A 23269-nucleotide genomic window follows, 5' to 3' on the forward strand; every position below is an offset into this window, starting at 1 on the left:
ACCAAGTGCTTAGGCAGAGACAGCGCTCCCAAGCGCTAGGGGGGGTCAGGAAGTTCAGGGAAAGCGCTCCCCAGCGCTATAAACAAAAATAAAGCGCTCCCAGCGCTAGGGCACAGATAAAGCGCTTCCAGGCGCTTGAGGACAGTAAGTCCAGCCAAGAGTTCTTTTAGGAGGTGGGGGGGCAAGGCTGCGCCCAGAGCCAGCTCACAGGGTCCTCCAGGCAGGGAGGCAATCCCCAGTGGCGGTCCTCCTGGCGCCCAGCAGCAGCCCCCCTCGGGAAAAAGGATCCAGGAAGAGAACAACTTGTAATGGGACACAGTCCCTTCTTATACAGTGAAACCCTTTGTCTTTGTGCAGGGTGGGGGAAACACCAGTCACAGCTGGTCTGGGAGCACCCTTGATGTGCTCAGCCCCTCACTCTATTCACTGGCAGGGCTAGGGTCATCAGTCGCACCACAGGGGGCGGAGCCAGCATTGTGTGGGGAAAGCCCAGCACTATTCAGGACCCGGGTGCACTCTTTCCCAGCCATCAGCATGCTAATCTCCACACTCACCACCGGGCAGAGCCATCATGACTCATGGAGCCTGGCACCCCAGCCAGCTCCAGCCAATCACACGCCAGCACATTCACTGCACAGACAGGCACACTTCTAGAAGTGGCACTTCCATATTAGACACAAACATGCTGCATACATCATTGCGCAGCATTCAATCACACGAGTTCGTACATACCAAACTCGAGCCTGCACACCTCACGCATCAGGAACTACCAGGGACACAGACATTCCCCATGCATTCCTATGGGATGGCAGGCCAACCTTACTCCACACACTCAGAGTGCGCACGCACTTTCCACTGGGACACAGTGAAAGTGCGCAGAAACCAAAAATCACTACCACCAATTCACATTGAAAAAGCAAAAAGTTTAGGGGTGAACCTGCCAGAAGGGCCAAGTCCAACAGCGGCAGGGACAGACGCACTTCCGGGGGAGGTATATAAAATCTTGGAAGAAGTTATAGTGCCCAGACTCAGAGAGCTGTTTAATTTTATCTTTAGCCCTGAAGGCAGGATCCCCCCGTCATGGAAGGAAGCAATAATTGTACTAATCCCGAAGCCCGGTAAAGACCCTCTTAGAGCTGACTCATACAGACCAATCTCCCTGCTGAATCCAGATTATAAGATCTTTACTAGCATTCTGGCAGGGAGGTTGGTGAGGGTAGCTCCGCAACTAATTAACGAGGACCACAAGGGCTTCCTGCCGGGAAGATACATCCAGGAGCAAACTCTACAACTAATTGGGTGTATTGACCTGGCGGTGGCACGGTCGGATCACTTGGCAGAAGCCGCATACGACGGCGCTAAGGTATTTGATTGTGTGAGTTGGTTCTACCTCTGGAGACCCTAAAAGTAATGGGTTTTGGTCTATCGTTTATCAATACACTAACTAGATGCTATGAAGGGGCTTCCTCTGTTATTCTTCTTAAAGGTTTATTGACACCAAGATTTAGTATTCAAAGGGGAACACGACAGGGATGCCCTATTTCACCCCTGTTGTTTGATATTTATATTGAGCCCCTGGTCCAAGCCCTGAGACTTGATGAGCAGATCACTCCATTCCAGGTATCTGATTATAAATGTAAATTGGCCCTCGATGCTGATGACCTGCTGGTGTATACCAGCAATCCAGCGGAGGTGTTTCCCAGGGTGGAAGATATCTTGGTTGAGTTTGGCCTGCTCTCTGGATACTCAGTCAATTCCTCCAAGACTGAGGTTATGTGCTGGGTAGTTGAGGGCTATACTGGGAGGCATTGTGGGGAGTTCAGGTATTTGGAGATTATTATAACCCATGATATAGAGGACATCCCCATGACAAACCTGAAGAAAGTGTCTAAAGAAATTGATCATCTTTTCAAGAAATGGCAGAGTCTTCCCCTCACTATTTATGGCAGGGAAAACCTGGTCAAAATGGTTATCCTGCCGAAGTTGACATACCTGTTTGGGACTGTTCCACTCGATTTTCCTGGGAAATTATTGGGTAAAAATCAAAGTAAGATAGGGAGCTTTATATGGGCAATCAAAAACTCTATGCTATCTTGGAAGAAGTTAAAACGGAGACTACTTAAAGGTGGCCTCGCTCTCCCCGATGTATTTTTATACTCCCTTGCCTTTTTGTTTAAAAATATCCGTTGTCTCCTCTCTAGCCCTCCTGGTTCTAATTGGGGGATGATCCTGAATGCCATGGTTCACTTCGAGGGAGGTAGTACCGGGTTTTAATATAAATTTGGTGCTCTCAGATTTTTCAAAAAGGTACGACCAAAAAGTAATAAGGTCAGGTCTCAGGGTGTGGCAAAATTTGAAAATAAAGTGGGGAATAAGATATTATTCTGACTTTGCCTCTATTTGGGATTCTCCAGGGCTCCTCGCCTGCCTAAATGATATCTTGGCTATTCCGATTAGGAGGGCGGGAATTGTCATCTGGTCCGATTTAATATCTTCGATGGAGTTCACCCATGGGATGTGTTAAGAGCAAAGATAGGAGACTCTCTCTCCCGCTTCAAATATTTGCAAATATGTTCTTGGTTTGCTTCCAAGAGAGACCTTAAATGTGGAAACTGGGAGATTGAAAATACACTTCAAAATGTAAACATAAAAAAAGGAAGTAGGGCTATGGTGCCGGGCTTTAATTGATGCAGAGGATACAGATCTTCCTCCTCCCTATAGGGTATGGAATTCATCATCCCTGGAAGATGCCGCCGTTGATTTGTTTTTTCTCTCCCTTCATAATTTATATAAGTCTATCAAATCAGCCTCCCTAAAGAAGAATCATTGTTTTGTGGTGAATAGATTATACTACACTCCAAAAAAGATTGCTAGGTTTGCTTCAAACTTAGCTCCGAAGAGCCCGAGGTGTGGTTTAGTGGAGGCTGACGATTTGCATATGTTCTTTGATTGTGGATCCCTAAGGGTCTTTTGGGAGAATGTTGGGAGGGCATTGGAGGGAATTTTTAAATTTAAGATTAACCTTAATTTGTCTTTAGTTGTTTTTGGTATTGAGAATAATCTTATAAATCACCTATCTAACAAACTGACTGGTTTACTCCTCTGCTTGATGTTAGTGGCCCCTAGAGAGGTCTGCAGGATATGGAAAGACCCAGAGCCACCGCAATATGAGATTTGGTTGAGAGCAGTATTGAGCAGTGCGAGACTGGACCAAGGGGAGGGGAGTATCTGGGCACCATTAGTTATCTGAGGAACAGAAATGAGGCTGGTCTAAGTACCTGTGGTCCAATGATTACACCAAGCCTCACACAAAAAAGCAGGCCTGGTCGGCCTAAAAGCGAATGCAAGAGAATGGACACAGGGCGCCCTGTTTGGAAGGGGGGTTTTATCCAAAAATTGCAGATGCTTAAGGTGAAATGAGGACAAAAAAAAAAATAACAAAAAAAAGATAAATGCGTGACAATGGTTTTCTTGTAAATCATATTCAATGTTCCACTTTGACATTGTGCGACTGTGAATTAAGGACTGCGGGGCCCTTTGGGGGGGTGGTGGTGGTCCCCTTTGGAGGGGTGGTGGTCCCCTCCCCTTTAGGGGGTAGTGGTGGCCCCTTTGGAGGGGTGGTGAGCCCATTGGAGGGGTGGTCCCCTTTGGAGGGGTGGTCCCCTTTGGAGGGGTGATGGTCCACTTTGAAGGGCTGGTGGTCCCCTTTGGAGGGGTATTGGTCCCCTTTGGAGAGGTGGTGGCCCCTTTGGATGGGTGGTGGTCCCATTTGGAGGGGTGGTTGTCCCCTTTGGAGGGGTGGTGATCCCCTTTAGAGGGGGTGGTCCCCTTTGGAGGGGGTGGTGGTCCCCTTTGGAGGGGTGGTGGTCCGCTTTGGGGGGTTGGTCCCTTTGGAGGGGTGGTCCCCTTTGGAGGGGGTGGTGGTCCCTTTTGAAGGGGTGGTGGTCCCCTTTGGAGGGGGTGGCCCCTTTGGAGGGGTGGTCCCCTTCGGAGGGGTGGTGGCCCCCTTTGGAGGGGTGGTGGTCTCCTTTGGAGGGGGTGGTGGGCCCTTTGGAGGAGGTGGTGGCCCCTTTGAAGGGAGTGGTGGCCCCGTTTGGAGGGGGTGATGGCCCCCTTTGGAGGGGGTGGTGGTCCCCTTTGGAGGGGTGGTCCCCTTTGGAGGGTTGGTCCCCTTCGGAGAAGTGGTGGCCCATTTGGAGGGGTGGTCCCCATGGAGGGGGTGGTGGTCCCCTTTGGAGGGGTGATGGTCCCCTCTGGAGGGGGTGCTGGTGGTCCCCTTTGGAGGGGTGGTGGTTCCCTTTGGAGGGGGTGGTGGTCCCCTTTGGAGGGTTGGTGGCCCCCTTTGGAGGGGGTGGTGGTCCCCTGTGGAGGGGTGGTGGTCCCCTTTGGAGGGGGTGGTGGTCCCCTTTGGAGGGGCTGGTCCCCTTTGGACGGGAGGTGGTCCCTTTGGAGGTGGTGGTCTCCTTTGGGAGGTTTGGTGGTCCCCTTCGGAGGGGTGGTGGTCCCCTTTGGAGTGGGTGGTCCCCTTGGAAAGGTGGTAGCTCCTTTGGAGGGGGTGGTCCCCTTTGGAGGGGTTGTGGTCCCCTTTGGAAGAGTGGTTGTCCCCTTTGGAGGGGTGGTGGTCCCCTTCGGAGGGGGTGGTTGTCTCCTTTGGAGTGGGTGGTGGTCCCCTTTGAAGGGAGTGGTGGTCCCTTTGGAGGGGTGGTCCTCTTTGGGAGGGTTGGTGGTCCCCTTTGGAGGGGTGGTGGTCCCCTTTGGAGGGGTGGTGTTCCCCTTTGGAGGGGTGGTGGTCCCCTTTGGAGGGGTGGTGGTCAGTTTGGAGGGGTGGCGGTCCCCTTTGGAGGGGTGGTTGTCCTCTTTGGAGGGGTGGGTGTTCCTTTGGAGGGGGTGGTCCCCTTTGGGAGGGTAGGTGGTCCCCTTGGAGGGGTGGTCCACTTTGGAAGGGGTGGTGGTCCCCTTTGGAGGGGGTGGTGGTCCCCTTTGGAGGGGTGGCGGTCCCATTTGGAGGGGGTGGTCCCCTTTGGAGGGGTGGTCCCCTTTGGAGGGGTTGGTGGTCCCCTTTGGAGGGGGTGGTGGTCCCCTTTGGAGAGGGGGTGGTCCCCTTTGGAGGGGGTTGCTCCCTTTGGAGGGGGTGGTCCCCTTTGGAGGGGTGGTGGTCCCCTTTGGAGGGGTGGTTGTCCCCTTTGGAGGGGTGGTGGTCCCCTTTGGAGGGGGTGGTCCCCTTTGGAGGGGTGGTGGTCCCCTTTGGAAGGGTGGTGATCCCCTTTGGAGGGGTGGTGGTCCCCTTTGGAGGGGTGGTGGTCCCTTTGGAGGGGTGGCGGTCCCCTTTGGAGGGGTGGTGGTCCCTTTGGAGGGGTGGCGGTCCCCTTTGGAGGGGTGGTTGTCCCCTTTGGAGGGGTGGTTGTCCCTTTGGAGGGGGTGGTCCCCTTTGGGAGGGTAGGTGGTCCCCTTGGAGGGGTGGTCCACTTTGGAAGGGGTAGTGATCCCCTTTGGTGGGGTGGCGGTCCCATTTGGAGGGGGTGGTCCCATTTGGAGGGGTGGTCCCCTTTGGAGGGGGTGGTGGTCCCGTTTGGAGGGGGTGGTGGTCCCCTTTGGAGAGGGGGTGGTCCCCTTTGGAGGGGGTGGCTCCCTTTGGAGGGGCTGGTCCCCTTTGGACGGGAGGTGGTCCCTTTGGAGGTGGTGGTCTCCTTAGGGAGGTTTGGTGGTCCCCTTCGGAGGGGTGGTGGTCCCCTTTGGAGTGGGTGGTCCCCTTGAAAAGGTGGTAGCTCCTTTGGAGGGGGTGGTCCCCTTTGGAGGGGTTGTGGTCCCCTTTGGAAGAGTGGTTGTCCCCTTTGGAGGGGTGGTGGTCCCCTTCGGAGGGGGTGGTTGTCCCCTTTGGCGGGGTGGTGGTCCCCTTTGAAGGGAGTGGTGGTCCCTTTGGAGGGGTGGTCCTCTTTGGAAGGGTTGGTGGTCCCCTTTGGAGGGGTGGTGGTCCCCTTTGGAGGGGTGGTGTTCCCCTTTGGAGGGGTGGTGGTCCCCTTTGGAGGGGTGGTGGTCCCTTTGTAGGGGTGGCGGTCCCCTTTGGAGGGGTGGTTGTCCCCTTTGGAGGGGTGGTTGTCCCTTTGGAGGGGGTGGTCCCTTTTGGGAGGGTAGGTGGTCCCCTTGGAGGGGTGGTCCACTTTGGAAGGGGTGGTGGTCCCCTTTGGAGGGGGTGGTGGTCCCCTTTGGAGGGGTGGCGGTCCCATTTGGAGGGGGTGGTCCCCTTTGGAGGGGTGGTCCCCTTTGGAGGGGATGGTGGTCCCCTTTGGAGGGGGTGGTGGTCCCCTTTGGAGAGGGGGTGGTCCCCTTTGGAGGGGGTGGCTCCCTTTGGAGGGGGTGGTCCCCTTTGGAGGGGTGGTGGTCCCCTTTGGAGGGGTGGTTGTCCCCTTTGGAGGGGTGGTCCCCTTTGGAGGGGTGGTGGTCTCTTTTGGAGGGGGTGATGGCCCCTTTGGAGGAGGTGGTGGCCCCTTTAAAGGGAGTGGTGGCCCCGTTTGGAGGGGGTGATGGCCCCCTTTGGAAGGGGTGGTGGTCCCCTTTGGAGGGGTGGTCCCCTTTGGAGGGTTGGTCCCCTTCGGAGAAGTGGTGGCCCCTTTGGAGGGGTGGTCCCCATGGAGGGGGAGCTGGTGGTTCCCTTTGGAGGGGGTGGTCCCCTTTGGAGGGGTGGTGGTCCCCTTTGGAAGGGTGGTGGTCCCATTTGGAGGGGTGGTTGTCCCCTTTGGAGGGGTGGTGATCCCCTTTAGAGGGGGTGGTCTCCTTTGGAGGGGGTGGTGGTCCCCTTTGGAGGGGTGGTGGTCCGCTTTGGGGGGTTGGTCCCTTTGGAGGGGTGGTCCCCTTGGAGGGGTGGTCCCCTATGGAGGGGGTGGTGGTCCCCTTTGAAGGGGTGGTGGTCCCCTTTGGAGGGGGTGGCCCCTTTGGAGGGGTGGTCCCCTTCGGAGGGGTGGTGGCCCCCTTTGGAGGGGTGGTCCCCTTTGGAGGGGTGGTGGTCTCTTTTGGAGGGGGTGGTGGCCCCTTTGGAGGAGGTGGTGGCCCCTTTAAAGGGAGTGGTGGCCCCGTTTGGAGGGGGTGATGGCCCCCTTTGGAAGGGGTGGTGGTCCCCTTTGGAGGGGTGGTCCCCTTTGGAGGGTTGGTCCCCTTCGGAGAAGTGGTGGCCCCTTTGGAGGGGTGGTCCCCATGGAGGGGGTGGTGGTCCCCTTTGGAGGGGGTGATGGTCCCCTCTGGAGGGGGTGCTGGTGGTCCCCTTCGGAGGGGTGGTGGTCCCCTTTGGAGGGGGTGGTGGTCCCCTTTGGAGGGGGTGGTGGTCCCCTTTGGAGGGGTGGTGGTCCCCTTTGGAGGGGCTGGTCCCCTTTGGACGGGAGGTGGTCCCTTTGGAGGTGGTGGTCTCCTTTGGGAGGTTTGGTGGTCCCCTTCGGAGGGGTGGTGGTCCCCTTTGGAGTGGGTTGTCCCCTTGGAAAGGTGGTAGCTCCTTTGGAGGGGGTGGTCCCCTTTGGAGGGGTTGTGGTCCCCTTTGGAAGAGTGGTTGTCCCCTTTGGAGGGGTGGTGGTCCCCTTCGGAGGGGGTGGTTGTCCCCTTTGGAGGGGTGGTGGTCCCCTTTGAAGGGAGTGGTGGTCCCTTTGGGGGGGTAATCCTCTTTGGGAGGGTTGGTGGTCCCCTTTGGAGGGATGGTGGTCCCCTTTGGAGGGCTGGTGTTCCCCTTTGGAGGGGTGGTGGTCCCCTTTGGAGGGGTGGTGGTCCCTTTGGAGGGGTGGTTGTCCCCTTTGGAGGGGTGGTTGTCCCTTTGGAGGGGGTGGTCCCCTTTGGGAGGGTAGGTGGTCCCCTTGGAGGGGTGGTCCACTTTGGAAGGGGTGGTGGTCCCCTTTGGAGGGGGTGGTGGTCCCTTTTGGAGGGGTGGTGGTCCCCTTTGGAGGGGTGGTTGTCCCCTTTGGAGGGGTGGTGGTCCCCTTTGGAGTGGTGGTGGTCCCCTTTGGAAGGGTGGTGGTCCCATTTGGAGGGGTGGTTGTCCCCTTTGGAGGGGTGGTGATCCCCTTTGGAGGGGTGGTGGTCCCCTTTGGGAGGGTAGGTGGTCCCCTTGGAGGGGTGGTCCACTTTGGAAGGGGTGGTGGTCCCCTTTGGAGGGGGTGGTGGTCCCCTTTGGAGGGGTGGCAGTATCATTTGGAGGGGGTGGTCCCCTTTGGAGGGGTGGTCCCCTTTGGAGGGGGTGGTGGTCCCGTTTGGAGGGGGTGGTGGTCCCCTTTGGAGAGGGGGTGGTCCCCTTTGGAGGGGGTGGCTCTCTTTGGAGGGGCTGGTCCCCTTTGGACGGGAGGTGGTCCCTTTGGAGGTGGTGGTCTCCTTTGGGAGGTTTGGTGGTCCCCTTCGGAGGGGTGGTGGTCCCCTTTGGAGTGGGTGGTCCCCTTGGAAAGGTGGTAGCTCCTTTGGAGGGGGTGGTCCCCTTTGGAGGGGTTGTGGTCCCCTTTGGAAGAGTGGTTGTCCCCTTTGGAGGGGTGGTGGTCCCCTTCGGAGGGGGTGGTTGTCCCCTTTGGAGGGTTGGTGGTCCCCTTTGAAGGGAGTGGTGGTCCCTTTGGAGGGGTGGTTCTCTTTGGGAGGGTTGGTGGTCCCCTTTGGAGGGGTGGTGGTCCCCTTTGGAGGGGTGGTGTTCCCCTTTGGAGGGGTGGTGATCCCCTTTGGAGGGGTGGTGGTCCCTTTGGAGGGGTGGCGGTCCCCTTTGGAGGGGCTGGTCCCCTTTGGACGGGAGGTGGTCCCTTTGGAGGTGGTGGTCTCCTTTGGGAGGTTTGGTGGTCCCCTTCGGAGGGGTGGTGGTCCCCTTTGGAGTGGGTGGTCCCCTTGGAAAGGTGGTAGCTCCTTTGGAGGGGGTGGTCCCCTTTGGAGGGGTTGTGGTCCCCTTTGGAAGAGTGGTTGTCCCCTTTGGAGGGGTGGTGGTCCCCTTCGGAGGGGGTGGTTGTCTCCTTTGGAGTGGGTGGTGGTCCCCTTTGAAGGGAGTGGTGGTCCCTTTGGAGGGGTGGTCCTCTTTGGGAGGGTTGGTGGTCCCCTTTGGAGGGGTGGTGGTCCCCTTTGGAGGGGTGGTGTTCCCCTTTGGAGGGGTGGTGGTCCCCTTTGGAGGGGTGGTGGTCCCTTTGGAGGGGTGGCGGTCCCCTTTGGAGGGGTGGTTGTCCCCTTTGGAGGGGTGGTTGTTCCTTTGGAGGGGGTGGTCCCCTTTGGGAGGGTAGGTGGTCCCCTTGGAGGGGTGGTCCACTTTGGAAGGGGTGGTGGTCCCCTTTGGAGGGGGTGGTGGTCCCCTTTGGAGGGGTGGCGGTCCCATTTGGAGGGGGTGGTCCCCTTTGGAGGGGTGGTCCCCTTTGGAGGGGTTGGTGGTCCCCTTTGGAGGGGGTGGTGGTCCCCTTTGGAGAGGGGGTGGTCCCCTTTGGAGGGGGTTGCTCCCTTTGGAGGGGGTGGTCCCCTTTGGAGGGGTGGTGGTCCCCTTTGGAGGGGTGGTTGTCCCCTTTGGAGGGGTGGTGGTCCCCTTTGGAGGGGGTGGTCCCCTTTGGAGGGGTGGTGGTCCCCTTTGGAAGGGTGGTGATCCCCTTTGGAGGGGTGGTGGTCCCCTTTGGAGGGGTGGTGGTCCCTTTGGAGGGGTGGCGGTCCCCTTTGGAGGGGTGGTGGTCCCTTTGGAGGGGTGGCGGTCCCCTTTGGAGGGGTGGTTGTCCCCTTTGGAGGGGTGGTTGTCCCTTTGGAGGGGGTGGTCCCCTTTGGGAGGGTAGGTGGTCCCCTTGGAGGGGTGGTCCACTTTGGAAGGGGTAGTGATCCCCTTTGGTGGGGTGGCGGTCCCATTTGGAGGGGGTGGTCCCATTTGGAGGGGTGGTCCCCTTTGGAGGGGGTGGTGGTCCCGTTTGGAGGGGGTGGTGGTCCCCTTTGGAGAGGGGGTGGTCCCCTTTGGAGGGGGTGGCTCCCTTTGGAGGGGCTGGTCCCCTTTGGACGGGAGGTGGTCCCTTTGGAGGTGGTGGTCTCCTTAGGGAGGTTTGGTGGTCCCCTTCGGAGGGGTGGTGGTCCCCTTTGGAGTGGGTGGTCCCCTTGAAAAGGTGGTAGCTCCTTTGGAGGGGGTGGTCCCCTTTGGAGGGGTTGTGGTCCCCTTTGGAAGAGTGGTTGTCCCCTTTGGAGGGGTGGTGGTCCCCTTCGGAGGGGGTGGTTGTCCCCTTTGGCGGGGTGGTGGTCCCCTTTGAAGGGAGTGGTGGTCCCTTTGGAGGGGTGGTCCTCTTTGGAAGGGTTGGTGGTCCCCTTTGGAGGGGTGGTGGTCCCCTTTGGAGGGGTGGTGTTCCCCTTTGGAGGGGTGGTGGTCCCCTTTGGAGGGGTGGTGGTCCCTTTGTAGGGGTGGCGGTCCCCTTTGGAGGGGTGGTTGTCCCCTTTGGAGGGGTGGTTGTCCCTTTGGAGGGGGTGGTCCCTTTTGGGAGGGTAGGTGGTCCCCTTGGAGGGGTGGTCCACTTTGGAAGGGGTGGTGGTCCCCTTTGGAGGGGGTGGTGGTCCCCTTTGGAGGGGTGGCGGTCCCATTTGGAGGGGGTGGTCCCCTTTGGAGGGGTGGTCCCCTTTGGAGGGGATGGTGGTCCCCTTTGGAGGGGGTGGTGGTCCCCTTTGGAGAGGGGGTGGTCCCCTTTGGAGGGGGTGGCTCCCTTTGGAGGGGGTGGTCCCCTTTGGAGGGGTGGTGGTCCCCTTTGGAGGGGTGGTTGTCCCCTTTGGAGGGGTGGTCCCCTTTGGAGGGGTGGTGGTCTCTTTTGGAGGGGGTGGTGGCCCCTTTGGAGGAGGTGGTGGCCCCTTTAAAGGGAGTGGTGGCCCCGTTTGGAGGGGGTGATGGCCCCCTTTGGAAGGGGTGGTGGTCCCCTTTGGAGGGGTGGTCCCCTTTGGAGGGTTGGTCCCCTTCGGAGAAGTGGTGGCCCCTTTGGAGGGGTGGTCCCCATGGAGGGGGTGGTGGTCCCCTTTGAAGGGGGTGATGGTCCCCTCTGGAGGGGGAGCTGGTGGTTCCCTTTGGAGGGGGTGGTCCCCTTTGGAGGGGTGGTGGTCCCCTTTGGAAGGGTGGTGGTCCCATTTGGAGGGGTGGTTGTCCCCTTTGGAGGGGTGGTGATCCCCTTTAGAGGGGGTGGTCTCCTTTGGAGGGGGTGGTGGTCCCCTTTGGAGGGGTGGTGGTCCGCTTTGGGGGGTTGGTCCCTTTGGAGGGGTGGTCCCCTTGGAGGGGTGGTCCCCTATGGAGGGGGTGGTGGTCCCCTTTGAAGGGGTGGTGGTCCCCTTTGGAGGGGGTGGCCCCTTTGGAGGGGTGGTCCCCTTCGGAGGGGTGGTGGCCCCCTTTGGAGGGGTGGTCCCCTTTGGAGGGGTGGTGGTCTCTTTTGGAGGGGGTGGTGGCCCCTTTGGAGGAGGTGGTGGCCCCTTTAAAGGGAGTGGTGGCCCCGTTTGGAGGGGGTGATGGCCCCCTTTGGAAGGGGTGGTGGTCCCCTTTGGAGGGGTGGTCCCCTTTGGAGGGTTGGTCCCCTTCGGAGAAGTGGTGGCCCCTTTGGAGGGGTGGTCCCCATGGAGGGGGTGGTGGTCCCCTTTGGAGGGGGTGATGGTCCCCTCTGGAGGGGGTGCTGGTGGTCCCCTTCGGAGGGGTGGTGGTCCCCTTTGGAGGGGGTGGTGGTCCCCTTTGGAGGGTTGGTGGTCCCCTTTGGAGGGGGTGGTGGTCCCCTTTGGAGGGGTGGTGGTCCCCTTTGGAGGGGCTGGTCCCCTTTGGACGGGAGGTGGTCCCTTTGGAGGTGGTGGTCTCCTTTGGGAGGTTTGGTGGTCCCCTTCGGAGGGGTGGTGGTCCCCTTTGGAGTGGGTTGTCCCCTTGGAAAGGTGGTAGCTCCTTTGGAGGGGGTGGTCCCCTTTGGAGGGGTTGTGGTCCCCTTTGGAAGAGTGGTTGTCCCCTTTGGAGGGGTGGTGGTCCCCTTCGGAGGGGGTGGTTGTCCCCTTTGGAGGGGTGGTGGTCCCCTTTGAAGGGAGTGGTGGTCCCTTTGGGGGGGTGGTCCTCTTTGGGAGGGTTGGTGGTCCCCTTTGGAGGGATGGTGGTCCCCTTTGGAGGGCTGGTGTTCCCCTTTGGAGGGGTGGTGGTCCCCTTTGGAGGGGTGGTGGTCCCTTTGGAGGGGTGGTTGTCCCCTTTGGAGGGGTGGTTGTCCCTTTGGAGGGGGTGGTCCCCTTTGGGAGGGTAGGTGGTCCCCTTGGAGGGGTGGTCCACTTTGGAAGGGGTGGTGGTCCCCTTTGGAGGGGGTGGTGGTCCCTTTTGGAGGGGTGGTGGTCCCCTTTGGAGGGGTGGTTGTCCCCTTTAGGGGGGGGGGTGGTCCCCTTTGGAGTGGTGGTGGTCCCCTTTGGAAGGGTGGTGGTCCCATTTGGAGGGGTGGTTGTCCCCTTTGGAGGGGTGGTGATCCCCTTTGGAGGGGTGGTGGTCCCCTTTGGGAGGGTAGGTGGTCCCCTTGGAGGGGTGGTCCACTTTGGAAGGGGTGGTGGTCCCCTTTGGAGGGGGTGGTGGTCCCCTTTGGAGGGGTGGCAGTATCATTTGGAGGGGGTGGTCCCCTTTGGAGGGGTGGTCCCCTTTGGAGGGGGTGGTGGTCCCGTTTGGAGGGGGTGGTGGTCCCCTTTGGAGAGGGGGTGGTCCCCTTTGGAGGGGGTGGCTCTCTTTGGAGGGGCTGGTCCCCTTTGGACGGGAGGTGGTCCCTTTGGAGGTGGTGGTCTCCTTTGGGAGGTTTGGTGGTCCCCTTCGGAGGGGTGGTGGTCCCCTTTGGAGTGGGTGGTCCCCTTGGAAAGGTGGTAGCTCCTTTGGAGGGGGTGGTCCCCTTTGGAGGGGTTGTGGTCCCCTTTGGAAGAGTGGTTGTCCCCTTTGGAGGGGTGGTGGTCCCCTTCGGAGGGGGTGGTTGTCCCCTTTGGAGGGTTGGTGGTCCCCTTTGAAGGGAGTGGTGGTCCCTTTGGAGGGGTGGTTCTCTTTGGGAGGGTTGGTGGTCCCCTTTGGAGGGGTGGTGGTCCCCTTTGGAGGGGTGGTGTTCCCCTTTGGAGGGGTGGTGATCCCCTTTGGAGGGGTGGTGGTCCCTTTGGAGGGGTGGCGGTCCCCTTTGGAGGGGTGGTTGTCCCCTTTGGAGGGGTGGTTGTCCCTTTGGAGGGGGTGGTCCCCTTTGGGAGGGTAGGTGGTCCCCTTGGAAGGGTGGTCCACTTTGGAAGGGGTGGTGGTCCCCTTTGGAGAGGTGGTGGTCCCCTTTGGAGGGGTGGCGGTCCCATTTGGAGCGGGTGGTCCCCTTTGGAGGGGTGGTCCCCTTTGGAGGGGGTGGTGGTCCCCTTTGGAGTGGGTGGTGGTCCCCTTTGGAGAGGGGGTGGTCCCCTTTGGAGGGGGTGGCTCCCTTTGGAGGGGTGGTCCCCTTTGGAGGGGTGGTGGTCCCCTTTGGAGGGGTGGTTGTCCCCTTTGGAGGGGTGGTGGTCCCCTTTGGAGGGGGTGGTCCCCTTTGGAGGGGTGGTGGTCCCCTTTGGAAGGGTGGTGGTCCCATTTGGAGGGGTGGTTGTCCCCTTTGGAGAGTTGGTGATCCCCTTTAGAGGGGGTGGTCTCCTTTGGAGGGGGTGGTGGTCCCCTTTGGAGTGTTGGTGGTCTGCTTTGGGGGGTTGGTCCCTTTGGAGGGGTGGTCCCCTTGGAGGGGTGGTCCCCTTTGGAGGGGGTGGTGGTCCCCTTTGAAGGGGTGGTGGTCCCCTTTGGAGGGGGTGGCCCCTTTGGAGGGGTTGTCCCCTTTGGAGGGGTGGTGGCCCCCTTTGGAGGGGTGGTGGCCCCCTTTGGAGGGGTGGTCCCCTTTGGAGGGGTGGTGGTCTCCTTTGGAGGGGGTGGTGGCCCCTTTGGAGGAGGTGGTGGCCCCTTTGGAGGGAGTGGTGGCCCCGTTTGGAGGGGGTGATGGCCCCCTTTGGAGGGGGTGGTGGTCCCCTTTGGAGGGGTGGTCCCCTTTGGAGGGTTGGTCCCATTCGGAGAAGTGGTGGCCCCTTTGGAGGGGTGGTCCCCATGGAGGGGGTGGTGGTCCCCTTTGGAGGGGGTGATCCTCTTTGGGAGGGTTGGTGGTCCCCTTTGGAGGGATGGTGGTCCCCTTTGGAGGGCTGGTGTTCCCCTTTGGAGGGGCGGTGGTCCCCTTTGGAGGGGTGGTGGTCCCTTTGGAGGGGTGGTTGTCCCCTTTGGAGGGGTGGTTGTCCCTTTGGAGGGGGTGGTCCCCTTTGGGAGGGTAGGTGGTCCCCTTGGAGGGGTGGTCCACTTTGGAAGGGGTGGTGGTCCCCTTTGGAGGGGGTGGTGGTCCCCTTTGGAGTGGTGGTGGTCCCCTTTGGAAGGGTGGTGGTCCCATTTGGAGGGGTGGTTGTCCCCTTTGGAGGGGTGGTGATCCCCTTTGGAGGGGTGGTGGTCCCCTTTGGGAGGGTAGGTGGTCCCCTTGGAGGGGTGGTCCACTTTGGAAGGGGTGGTGGTCCCCTTTGGAGGGGGTGGTGGTCCCCTTTGGAGGGGTGGCAGTATCATTTGGAGGGGGTGGTCCCCTTTGGAGGGGTGGTCCCCTTTGAAGGGGGTGGTGGTCCCGTTTGGAGGGGGTGGTGGTCCCCTTTGGAGAGGGGGTGGTCCCCTTTGGAGGGGGTGGCTCTCTTTGGAGGGGCTGGTCCCCTTTGGACGGGAGGTGGTCCCTTTGGAGGTGGTGGTCTCCTTTGGGAGGTTTGGTGGTCCCCTTCGGAGGGGTGGTGGTCCCCTTTGGAGTGGGTGGTCCCCTTGGAAAGGTGGTAGCTCCTTTGGAGGGGGTGGTCCCCTTTGGAGGGGTTGTGGTCCCCTTTGGAAGAGTGGTTGTCCCCTTTGGAGGGGTGGTGGTCCCCTTCGGAGGGGGTGGTTGTCCCCTTTGGAGGGTTGGTGGTCCCCTTTGAAGGGAGTGGTGGTCCCTTTGGAGGGGTGGTTCTCTTTGGGAGGGTTGGTGGTCCCCTTTGGAGGGGTGGTGGTCCCCTTTGGAGGGGTGGTGTTCCCCTTTGGAGGGGTGGTGATCCCCTTTGGAGGGGTGGTGGTCCCTTTGGAGGGGTGGCGGTCCCCTTTGGAGGGGTGGTTGTCCCCTTTGGAGGGGTGGTTGTCCCTTTGGAGGGGGTGGTCCCCTTTGGGAGGGTAGGTGGTCCCCTTGGAAGGGTGGTCCACTTTGGAAGGGGTGGTGGTCCCCTTTGGAGAGGTGGTGGTCCCCTTTGGAGGGGTGGCGGTCCCATTTGGAGCGGGTGGTCCCCTTTGGAGGGGTGGTCCCCTTTGGAGGGGGTGGTGGTCCCCTTTGGAGTGGGTGGTGGTCCCCTTTGGAGAGGGGGTGGTCCCCTTTGGAGGGGGTGGCTCCCTTTGGAGGGGTGGTCCCCTTTGGAGGGGTGGTGGTCCCCTTTGGAGGGGTGGTTGTCCCCTTTGGAGGGGTGGTGGTCCCCTTTGGAGGGGGTGGTCCCCTTTGGAGGGGTGGTGGTCCCCTTTGGAAGGGTGGTGGTCCCATTTGGAGGGGTGGTTGTCCCCTTTGGAGAGTTGGTGATCCCCTTTAGAGGGGGTGGTCTCCTTTGGAGGGGGTGGTGGTCCCCTTTGGAGTGTTGGTGGTCTGCTTTGGGGGGTTGGTCCCTTTGGAGGGGTGGTCCCCTTGGAGGGGTGGTCCCCTTTGGAGGGGGTGGTGGTCCCCTTTGAAGGGGTGGTGGTCCCCTTTGGAGGGGGTGGCCCCTTTGGAGGGGTTGTCCCCTTTGGAGGGGTGGTGGCCCCCTTTGGAGGGGTGGTGGCCCCCTTTGGAGGGGTGGTCCCCTTTGGAGGGGTGGTGGTCTCCTTTGGAGGGGGTGGTGGCCCCTTTGGAGGAGGTGGTGGCCCCTTTGGAGGGAGTGGTGGCCCCGTTTGGAGGGGGTGATGGCCCCCTTTGGAGGGGGTGGTGGTCCCCTTTGGAGGGGTGGTCCCCTTTGGAGGGTTGGTCCCATTCGGAGAAGTGGTGGCCCCTTTGGAGGGGTGGTCCCCATGGAGGGGGTGGTGGTCCCCTTTGGAGGGGGTGATGGTCCCCTCTGGAGGGGGTGCTGGTGGTCCCCTTCGGAGGGGTGGTGGTCCCCTTTGGAGGGGGTGGTGGTCCCCTTTGGAGGGTTGGTGGTCCCCTTTGGAGGGGGTGGTGGTCCCCTTTGGAGGGGTGGTGGTCCCCTTTGGAGGGGGTGGTGGTCCCCTTTGGAGGGGCTGGTCCCCTTTGGACGGGAGGTGGTCCCTTTGGAAGTGGTGGTCTCCCTTGGGAGGTTTGGTGGTCCCCTTCGGAGGGGTGGTGGTCCCCTTTGGAGTGGGTGGTCCCCTTGGAAAGGTGGTAGCTCCTTTGGAGGGTGTGGTCCCCTTTGGAGGGGTTGTGGTCCCCTTTGGAAGAGTGATCGTCCCCTTTGGAGGGGTGGTGGTCCCCTTCGGAGGGGGTGGTTGTCCCCTTTGGAGGGGTGGTGGTCCCCTTTGAAGGGAGTGGTGGTCCCTTTGGAGGGGTGGTCCTCTTTGGGAGGGTTGGTGGTCCCCTTTGGAGGGGTGGTGGTCCCCTTTGGAGGGGTGGTGTTCCCCTTTGGAGGGGTGGTGGTCCCCTTTGGAGGGGTGTTGGTCCCTTTGGAGGGGTGGCGGTCCCCTTTGGAGGGGTGGTTGTCCCCTTTGGAGGGGTGGTTGTCCCTTTGGAGGGGGTGGTCCCCTTTGGGAGGGTAGGTGGTCCCCTTGAAGGGGTGGTCCCCTTTGGAGGGGGTGGTGGTCCCCTTTGGAGGGGGTGGTGGTCCCCTTTGGAGAGGGGGTGGTCCCCTTTGGAGGGGGTGGCTCCCTTTGGAGGGGGTGGTCCCCTTTGGAGGGGTGGTGGTCCCCTTTGGAGGGGTGGTTGTCCCCTTTGGAAGGGTGGTGGTCCCCTTTGGAGGGGGTGGTCCCCTTTGGAGGGGTGGTGGTCCCCTTTGGAAGGGTGGTGGTCCCATTTGGAGGGGTGGTTGTCCCCTTTGGAGGGGTGGTGATCCCCTTTAGAGGGGTTGGCCTCCTTTGGAGGGGGTGGTGGTCCCCTTTGGAGGGGTGGTGGTCCGCTTTGGGGGGTTGGTCCCTTTGGAGGGGTGATCCCCTTGGAGGGGTGGTCCCCTTTGGAGGGGGTGGTGGTCCCCTTTGAAAGGGTGGTGGTCCCCTTGGAAAGGTGGTAGCTCCTTTGGAGGGTGTGGTCCCCTTTGGAGGGGTTGTGGTCCCCTTTGGAAGAGTGATCGTCCCCTTTGGAGGGGTGGTGGTCCCCTTCGGAGGGGGTGGTTGTCCCCTTTGGAGGGGTGGTGGTCCCCTTTGAAGGGAGTGGTGGTCCCTTTGGAGGGGTGGTCCTCTTTGGGAGGGTTGGTGGTCCCCTTTGGAGGGGTGGTGGTCCCTTTGGAAGTGGTGGTCTCCTTTGGGAGGTTTGTTGTAAGCATGGGCGGAAAATCCGTTACGCTCGCGGATTTTGCGGATTTTTGGGAAATTCGCAATCCGCGAGATTTGCGAATTTTCCGCAAAATCCACAAATTCGCACGCAGCGGATTTTTTTGGCGGCGCGCGGCGTTGGTGATACAATTTTTGCGGCGCGCGGCGTTTATCATCGTTTGCCGAGTTGTTTTTTTCGATAGTTTGCGAGTGCTGCGCCATTTTGGATCTTGCTGTGTGATCCCGCGGGAATTGGCGAGCGCGATTACGTCATCGCGGCTTGCCAGCGATAGTTTGTCAACGCGAGTACGGCGAGATCACGTCTCGCGGTACTTCGCAATTGCGAGATTTGAGATGCGGCGAGCGAAAATATAAATTTGCAATTCTGCACAAGAAATCCACCAGCAAGCAGCATAAACCTTCTAGAAATGATGATTTTTATCTGAATAACTCCTTAGTTTGACATTTGCCTGCACTTTTTTAGCGAGGAGTCCATTTTGGGGAGGGGGGCAGGGGGGTGGGAGGAAGGAAGTGCCCCACAGTCTTCAACTTCCTGTTCCTGTTCAGCAGGCTCCTCCCAGTGCTTTGTCCATCTCCTGGTCACTTTTCATTTGGGTCTGGAGCTGGAAGGATTACTTTTTGTGGATGCTGCTGGATATTTGGATTTGAGGCCTTTTTGACTTTCTTTGGATCACTGTTGGATTAGAAATTTTACAAGTAAGTTTGTTTGGGGCATTACAGTTGCTGCAATTAAAATTTTGGAATTTTCGATTTTTGGGCTGTTTTGGGGCCTTTTGCCCAGGGGTACTCAGTGGTGGGTGGACTGAGTCTTTCTGTGGGTTGTCTTGAACTTAAACATCATGGAGGCCATGGATGAATTGGGATTGTGCTGATTTTTCAGTGATTTTCGTTTTTTGGGGCTGTACTTGTGGCCTTTTCACCAGGGGTATTTGAGTCTAGCATGGGCCTAGTCTTTCTGTAGGTTGTCTTGAATTTAAACATCATGGAGGGCACGGATGGAATGGGATTGTGCTGATTTTTCAGTGATTTTCGTTTTTTGGGCCTGTACTTGTGGCCTTTTCACCAGGGGTATTTGAGTCTAGCATGGGCCTAGTCTTTCTGTGGGCTGTCTTGAACTTAAACATCATGGAGGGCATGGATGGAATGGGATTGTGCTGATTTTTCAGTGTTTTTCGATTTTTGGCCTGTTGTTCGGGCCTTTTGACCAGGGGTAGTGAGTGAGTGGTGCATGGGCCTAGTCTTTCTGTGGGGTGTCTTGAATTTAAACATCATGGAGGGCATGGATGGCATGGGGATTGTGCTGATTTTTCTGTGTTTTTCGATTTTTTGGATTGCTCATGGGGACAGGCCATGTGGGTGGGGGCCATTTTGAGTGCTGGTACAGGCAGGCCCTGGCCATGTGCTAGGAGGCAAGTGGCCATTTTGAATGCAGGCTTTGTTGTTAGGCCTCCAACCATTTTGCCTACTTTTCAACCTTTATTTATGCCCAGGGGTAGTGAGTCTTGCATGGGCCTAGTCTTTCTGTGGGTTGTCTTAAATTTAAACATCATGGAGGCCATGGATGGAATGGGATTGTGCTGATTTTGCAGTGTTTTTCGATTTTTGGGGGTGTTCATGGGGAGGGACAGGCCATGTGGCTGGTGGCCATTTTGAGTGCAGCTACAGGCACTGGCCATGTGCTGGCAGGCAAGTGGCCATTTTGAATGCAGGCTTTGTTGTTAGGCCTCCAACCATTTTGCCTACTTTTCAACCTTTATTTATGCCCAGGGGTAGTGAGTCTTGCATGGGCCTAGTCTTTCTGTGGGTTGTCTTGAATTTAAACATCATGGAGGCCATGGATGGAATGGGATTGTGCAGATTTTTCAGTGATTTTCGTTTTTTGGGCCTGTACTTGTGGCCTTTTCACCAGGGGTATTTGAGTCTAGCATGGGCCTAGTCTTTCTGTGGGCTGTCTTGAACTTAAACATCATGGAAGGCATGGATGGAATGGGATTGTGCTGATTTTTCTGTGTTTTTCGATTTTTGACCTGTTGTTGGGGCCTTTTGACCAGGGGTAGTGAGTGGTGCATGGGCCTAGTCTTTCTGTGGGGTGTCTTGAATTTAAACATCATGGAGGGCATGGATGGCATGGGGATTGTGCTGATTTTTCTGTGTTTTTCGATTTTTTGGATTGTTCATGGGGACAGGCCATGTGGGTGGGGGCCATTTTGAGTGGTGGTACAGGCAGGCCCTGGCCATGTGCTAGGAGGCAAGTGGCCATTTTGAATGCAGGCTTTGTTGTTAGGCCTCCAACCATTTTGCCTACTTTTCAACCTTTATTTATGCCCAGGGGTAGTGAGTCTTGCATGGGCCTAGTCTTTCTGTGGGTTGTGTTGAATTTAAACATCATGGAGGCCATGGATGGAATGGGATTGTGCTGATTTTGCAGTGTTTTTCGATTTTTGGGGGTGTTCATGGCGAGGGACAGGCCATGTGGCTGGTGGCCATTTTGAGTGCAGCTACAGGCACTGGCCATGTGCTGGCAGGCAAGTGGCCATTTTGAATGCAGGCTTTGTTGTTAGGCCTCCAACCATTTTGCCTACTTTTCAACCTTTATTTATGCCCAGGGGTAGTGAGTCTTGCATGGGCCTAGTCTTTCTGTGGGTTGTCTTGAATTTAAACATCATGGAGGCCATGGATGGAATGGGATTGTGCTGATTTTGCAGTGTTTTTCGATTTTTGGGGGTGTTCATGGATGGGACAGGCCATGTGGCTGGTGGCCATTTTGAGTGCAGCTACAGGCACTGGCCATGTGCTGGCAGGCAAGTGGCCATTTTGAATGCAGGCTTTGTTGTTAGGCCTCCAACCATTTTGCCTACTTTTCAACCTTTATTTATGCCCAGGGGTAGTGAGTCTTGCATGGGCCTAGTCTTTCTGTGGGTTGTCTTGAATTTAAACATCATGGAGGCCATGGATGGAATGGGATTGTGCAGATTTTTCAGTGATTTTCGTTTTTTGGGCCTGTACTTGTGGCCTTTTCACCAGGGGTATTTGAGTCTAGCACGGGCCTAGTCTTTCTGTGGGCTGTCTTGAACTTAAACATCATGGAGGGCATGGATGGAATGGGATTGTGCTGATTTTTCTGTGTTTTTCGATTTTTGACCTGTTGTTGGGGCCTTTTGACCAGGGGTAGTGAGTGGTGCATGGGCCTAGTCTTTCTGTGGGGTGTCTTGAATTTAAACATCATGGAGGGCATGGATGGCATGGGGATTGTGCTGATTTTTCTGTGTTTTTCGATTTTTTGGATTGTTCATGGGGACAGGCCATGTGGGTGGGGGCCATTTTGAGTGCTGGTACAGGCAGGCCCTGGCCATGTGCTAGGAGGCAAGTGGCCATTTTGAATGCAGGCTTTGTTGTTAGGCCTCCAACCATTTTGCCTACTTTTCAACCTTTATTTATGCCCAGGGGTAGTGAGTCTTGCATGGGCCTAGTCTTTCTGTGGGTTGTCTTGAATTTAAACATTATGGAGGGCATGGATGGATTGGGATTGTGCTGATTTTGCAGTGTTTTTCGATTTTTTTGTGCTCTATAATTGAACTGATGTTCCTCTGTCTTCCATTTTTTTTAGGTGCACAAGACTCAAGAGAACCACCAGTGCCAGGAAGAAGTCCTGCAGCGGTGTGTGTGTGCAGCATAACGTCACGCGACGTCACGTCTGGCCTCAGACAACTCTACAATTCGTGCAACTGCGGCCTGCTGTCTGACCTGCTCTGAAGAAGATGGCCCCAAAGAAAGGTCTCCGTAGCTCCTCTAGCAAGAAATTTGCTAGTAAGGAGCAGAAGAAGCAAGTTACCAAGGAGGCTGGTGTGCCACCCGCCACGTTTTTTGGGAGAAAAAAAAAAGTACGCCTGCAGCAGCAGGATCTGCTGGGGACCAAGCTGGGAGCAGCACCCCTGCTCCATTGGGTTCAGTGCCTCCACCACCACGCCAACTTAAGTCAAAGCCCTTGAGTGCTTCAGAGGCAGTCAGTGTACTTCTCCAATCACCATCGACCAGTGATGTTGGCTCATCGCAAGAAAGTAGCAGCAATGTCCCTGAATCAACACAGGTTGTTGTAACTCATCTGACAAGTGTTGAACAACCACAGCCGCAACAACAACACCATGTGCAAGTACACGCCCAAGTACATGTGGAAGGAGAGGCAGCAAAAGGAGATGCGCAAGCAAAGGTGCATGGAAGTTCACAAGTGCCCACAATAGTTGTTCCTCCCGAAGTAGGGGCTGTTGGACTTGGCCCGCAGGGCAGGTTCACCCCTAGACTTTTTGCCTTATTTGTGACCCTGTGCTAGTGATTTGTGGGTCTCTGCGCACTTTTCCCTGAGTCCCAGAGTGAAAGTGCGTGCGTGTAGTATGGCTGGCCTGCCCTCCCATAGGAATGCATGGGGAATGTGTGTGTCCCTAGTAGTTCCTGATGCGTGGGGAGTGCAGGCTCGAGTTTGGTATGCCTGAACTCGTGAGAGCGAATGCTGCAAGATGGTGTCTGCGGCATGTGTGTGTCTAGTTGGGAAGTGCTACTTCTAGACATTGAGATAAGTGTACAGTGAGGGTGCTGGAGCGTGATTGGCTGGAGCTGGCTGGCATGCCAGGCTCCAGGAAGTCTGGATGGGTCTGCCCGGTGGTGAGTGGGAGATTAGCATGAGTGATGTGTGGGAGGAGTGTACCTGGGTCCTGGATGGGCTGGGTTTTCCCCACACAATGCTGGCTCCACCCCCCTGTGGTGTGTCTAATGACCCTGGCCTCCCCAGTGAAAGGAATGGGTGGTTGGGCCATCAAGAGTGCTCCAGAACCAGCTGCGACTGGTTTTTCCCCCACCCTGCACATTGTAACAAAGGATTTGTTGGTATAAGAAGGGGCTGTGTCCCCACTGAAATTGTTCTTCTTTTGAATCCTGCCAGAGGGGGCTTTGGCCGCTGCTGGGGCCAGAAGGACCGCCACTTGGGGAGTCTCCCTGCCTGGAGACCCAGTGTGCTGGCTCTGGCCCAGCCTTGCCCCCCCTGCCTGCCTCCAGTCCTGCTGGAGCCCTGTCCTGTCCTCCAGTGCTGGGGAGCACTGAGGACTTCTTTCCTGCAGCCTGAGAGCGCTGCTCTCTGCCCTACAGCGCTGGGAGCGTGGAGATCGCCTGCCTAGCGCTTGGAGAGCGCTGGATTTTACCCCCAGCGCCTGGGAGCGCTTTTGTTGCTGTTTAGCGCTTACGAGCGCTTACGTGTGCCTGCAGCGCTTGGGAGCGCTGTGGTCTGCAGAGGCCGGTGCCCACCCGGCCTCCGATCGCCCCGTGTGGTGATTTGACGGCGCGGGTGCCACCCCGCTCATTGCCGCTGTACTTTGCCCGGTTTTGATCGATCTCGAGGGAGCCCACTCCTCGGATCCCCTGGTAAGCCGCCTGCCTGCCTAGAAGCGAGCCGCCGCGCTGCCCGCGGCGACCCGGAAGTGGTGAGGCGGCCGACCAATCGTAGCGCGGCCCCGGAAAGGCCGACCGGAAGTCCCGCCTCCCTCGCCGAGCCGCGAGAGAGCCTGCCAAGGCTCCCCGGGAGGGAAGGAGAGCCCCGGGACCAGCGGGAGAGACCCGCCGCCGCTGGAAAGCCCAGCGCCAGACCGGTAGGTGCCTGCAGAGGAGGGGGGGAGCGTCGGGACACATTGCCGGTGTCCGCCCCGCCCCCTCTCTGTAGCGCGACCTCGCGCCTTGGTGTTTTTAGAGCCTGAGGGCTCCGGGGGCATTTCTTCTCTTCACGAGCCCAGAGAGGCTCTGAGCGGCCCCACGTGACAGCGGGCCGCTCCACCAGGATACACCTTTGTTCCCCGAGTCCCCCAGAGGTGGGGA

This window comes from Lissotriton vulgaris, chromosome 10 (genome assembly GCF_964263255.1).
Source record: "Lissotriton vulgaris chromosome 10, aLisVul1.2, whole genome shotgun sequence".
In the NCBI taxonomy this organism is placed as follows: Eukaryota; Metazoa; Chordata; class Amphibia; order Caudata; family Salamandridae; genus Lissotriton; species Lissotriton vulgaris.